Below are 4,714 nucleotides of genomic sequence, written 5' to 3'. Positions count from 1 at the left end.
TCACACGCTGCTGCGTCTACAATACGATTTATTATTATTATTATTATTTACATAAAAAAACACATACAAATGATAAAACGTGTGAGAGTTTTATTCTTGGTGAAATACATATTTAAAAACATTATGTCTGAAATAGTGTTTTGCACATGTAATAAGTGACATTCTTTCTAAACTGCAAAACAGGCATGTTTGGTGTGGAATGCTACTTAGCTACTAACTAAGTAAGTAAAGAACAAAAGTAAAAAAAAAAGGCATGTTTGGTGTGGAATGCTACTTAGCTACTAACTAAGTAAGTAAAGATATATATTTATAGTATTTATGTATTATATTTTTTCAACATATGTGACATTGGACCACAAAACCAGTCATTTGGTTTTTTTTTTTTTTTTTTTTTAAGTAATCTTTCCATCGATGTGTGGTTTGTTAGAATAGGAGGACAACTTTTAACTGAGATATAACTATATGAAATCTGGAATCTGAGGGAGCAAAAAAAAAAAAAAAAATCTAAATATTGAAATAAAAATGCCTTTACAGTTGTCCAAATGAAGTCCTTAGCAATCCATTTTACTAATAAAAAATTAAGTACAAAATATCTTTGTGGAACATATTTACTTAATATCCTAATGATTTTTGGCATAAAAGAAAAAAATATAATTTTGACAAATACAATGGCTACTGGTTTTGTGCTCCAGGATCAAATATATTTAATCATTAATTTATTTATACATTTATTTATAAATAATTTTTTTATTTATAAATAAAAAATTTAATTTTAAATTTAAAAATGTATTTATTTACATTTTATTATTCATTTATTTATGTATTTGTCATCATTTATTTCCCCAATTATTTCAACATTTCTTAATGTCATATTTATTTATTATCCATGTATTTATGTCAGCATTTATTTAGTTTCACATTTATGTATATCCGTATGGTGAAGAGAGGGGCATGTTTTTCTTCAGACATGGCATTAAAATGAAGACGGAAGCAGGTTTCTGGAAATCATTTAATCATTCAAAATGTGCATAAAAATAGGTGGATGGAAACATATTAATGTCAAGCCCTGGTGGGGTATGAATATTGGATGCAAGTTTGGCATACAGTTACTAAAGAATGAGACTGTTAAGCAACATGACAATCACTTGGGGACATGTAGAACAAAAAACAATCTTATTTGATCTTTTTTTAATTTTTAAAATATGTCTACTAACACCAATGGTCTCCAATGTCTACTGAATGAGAACCAGGAGCGTGCACAAGGTGTTGAGGTTTTTTGAGTGTCAATTGGTTATAAATATAGTTTATAGGTTATAAATAGTCCATGTGATATCAGGAGTTCAACCGTAATTTTACGAAGCTACGAGAATACTTTTTGTGCACAAAGAAAATAATAATAACATCATTTATTCAGCAATTCTCCTACCCAAATTACCGTCTTCCACCAAAATAATCTGTTTCAAAGATGAACGAAGGTCTTACAGGCAGTGTTGTAGTTGAGTCACCAACTGTCGAGTCTGAGTCGAGTCTCGAGTATTAGCTTTTTGAGTCCGAGTAATATTTTTGTAAGAATTACCAGAGTTCGAGTCTGAGTCGAGTCTCGAGTCCCATATTCGAGTCTGAGTCGAGTCTCGAGCTCCCAGTGCCTACATGTCTCCACTCTGGGACCTTCAAAGAACTGATAAAATGTATTAAAGAGGTTCTACATTAAACAAAAATGACACCACTGTCACGACTGCAAAGGGAGTTTATTTACTGATTTGACATATACACTTTGCAACACACTTTGCAACATTACGACGCCATCAAAAGCATGTGTTTACTTCCATTGTTGTGAACTTGTGATTGAGAACTAGCGTAGATAATTTACAAATTGCATGTTTAATCATGCTGCATTTTCATGTTGGATTTTAAAAGCATCAGATTTGAAAGCATGGTACTGCTCAGCCTTGCACGGTGAGGCCTCATCAAAATGCCTCCATGGCTAAATACCCTTTCAATGGGTGCACTGGTGGTATTACACTCAGCGAAAAAAAGAAACGTGCATTTTACAGGACACTGTATTTTAAAGATACTTAAAACGTTAAAATCAATATGATATGCCGAGAGAGAGAGAGAGAGAGAGAGAGAGTGCGTTTGTGTGTGAGTGACCGAGTGATTTAGCGTGAGTGCGTTTGTGTGTTCAAGTGAATGTGTGTGTGTGTGTGTGTGACGGCACGCGACTGGTCAGAAAGCAACGTGTAACGTTAGTCTGACATGTTTCTTGTCCATGACACCACAGGATTTTAGGAGTCAAAATTGCGTCATCCATCTGACACAATGAGCATTGCAACAGACAAAAAAATTGTGTAATCTGACACAGTGACTATCACAACAGACAAAAAAAAAAATCATGTAATCTGGTCTGACACAGTGACTAGTAAATTATCAACAGACAAAAAAATAGTGTAATCTGAACCAGACATTAGACATCGTCGACGTCTGATGCCAAATTGTCAAACATCGCCCAACCCTAGCTTCTTCTGTTTATTATCATATATGCATTAGTCAATAATAGTTTTTTTAAAAGCTTATGTTAGCCAATGGAAAGCATTTTACTTACTTTTCTGGGTGCATCCGTGACAGGTGTTTGTTAAAGTTTGAAGTTGTCCCAGTCCTTTTCCCTCAATTTGTGCGATTACACACACAACATTTAGCGCTGCTCTTTCCAGCATTAGATGCAAAATTCGTGTAGGCGAAGTTCACGATCCGGGGCACATCTTTCTGCATTTTCAAAATGTGAACATTTAGCCTGCAAATCATGCACGAGCGTAAAATGAGAGACGTCAGTGAGTGTGTTGTTAACCAAAGAGAGCGAGCAGTAGCAGTGTCTGTGAGGGGAAAAAATAGATCCCGGCCGGTCTTGGGCACGAAACAGGAAAAGTGTAACACCTTATATAATTTTTTTTATAACATATTTAGTCAAAAACAACGTGATGAATGCTCAAGTCCGATTTTTTATATCCTCGAGTCCGAGTCCAAGTACGAGTCATCAGTCCGCGAGTCCAAGTCGAGTCACGAGTCCAGAGAATAGTGACTCGAGTCGGACTCGAGTCCAAGTCCAGGACTCGTGTACTCCATCACTGCTTACAGGTTTGTAACGACCTGAGGGTGAGTAATTAATGACAGAATTGTAACTTTTGGGTAAACTTACCCTTTAAACTCAGAGGATGTTCATGTGTGCCTGTACTGTCTCCCGAGGGAAATTACTCACATCCCCATCCTGACATTTCCTACCACGGATGTCTGGTTTTTTTCATGAATCTAGGAACTTAATTATGCAGGTGTAGGACAGATGTGTCTTTACCTTGCAATACCAAGTTAAAGTAATTTAGCTTGCTGGAAACATCTGCCAGGTGGGCTAGCCAGGCCTTTAGTAGTTCTGCAAGTGCTCAGAGAGAAAATCAAACAGCCTTTGAAGTGTTCTTCCTCTTGAAAGCCATCAGTATGTAGTAGCAATTGCTGGTGCTCAGAGCCAACTCTGAGTCCCATAGTTTGTTAAAAAAGTCAAAAACAGGATGTAATGACAAACTGACTTAATAACGACTTAATGATATATATTTTATGTAACTCCAATGCTGTAAGTTATATAGCAAATACAAAACTTGTATTCAAATTCTGAACGGATTATAATTAGCCAAGAAAGTGCGCAAATAGCCCTTACTTTATAATCAGTAAAAGGTGTCACTTACTTCAGTTCATCGTGAGCTCACAGAGTTCCTTTATAATCAATGAACCTCTTATTTACATTGTGTTACAGCGAGAGGAATCGCAAGCGTGCAGGAAAAAAAATCCGGCGTTTAGAGGTGAGTGAACACAATGGCCCATCACAGGTGTTCAAGAAATCAACAAGTTTACCTGTTGTCTCAGAAACTTGCAAAGCTCAACTTAAGAGACTATTTGCAGAGGGAGTCCTGCCATGTGTCACCGAAGATGACCATTCAACAGAGGTAACTGAAATCGAGGAAGCACTGCACAGATCTAAAAGCAGAAATCAGTAAAGATACATCATGGTGACAGAGACAATCTGCATTTCCTTCCAGAACTTGTCCCAAATATCATAAGAATGGCTTGCTACCTCCCTCTTTGGACAGCTGTGACGGCTCCACATTTCAAAAGTGTACACAACACAGCCTCAACATTTGCAGAGCTTTCTGAGTTTAAAAACATAAAGCATGGTCTCTTCAAACATGAACGCCTCCCCATCCGAATGGACCGGTTTGTCATACGCCACCTTGAGTTTTTTGAGGTAAAAGAAAAAAGACAAAAATGAATGTCTTGAAGAATGGCAACTACCAGGCTAAAACATCCATTGCAGTTGACAAAATGCTTGTAAGTGTAAATAATACCTGTGCCTTTGACTCCTTTTGCCAGTGCCTCTGCTTTCTGTGACAGTGGATGATTCTGCCATTATCTTGACAAGGAGCACAAAAAACCTGAAATGTTTGATTTGATGAAGACCATTGTCATAAAAGGAGCTGGAAGAGATGCTTACGCAAAGAGGGCGAAAATGCTGCTGGAAATATTTCAGTGTGTTCACCTAAAATCAGATGTGAGGCAGGTCAATGCAGATTGCAATGTTGCTAACATCAACAATGCAACAAGCGCAACTATTTACGACTGAAACTCGTTCAGTACTCCGTAATGATCACATTGTTTTAGATACGAATATAAT

Source organism: Cyprinus carpio, chromosome B4 (genome assembly GCF_018340385.1).
Source record: "Cyprinus carpio isolate SPL01 chromosome B4, ASM1834038v1, whole genome shotgun sequence".
In the NCBI taxonomy this organism is placed as follows: Eukaryota; Metazoa; Chordata; class Actinopteri; order Cypriniformes; family Cyprinidae; genus Cyprinus; species Cyprinus carpio.
Note: the sequence above shows the minus strand (reverse complement) of the source record.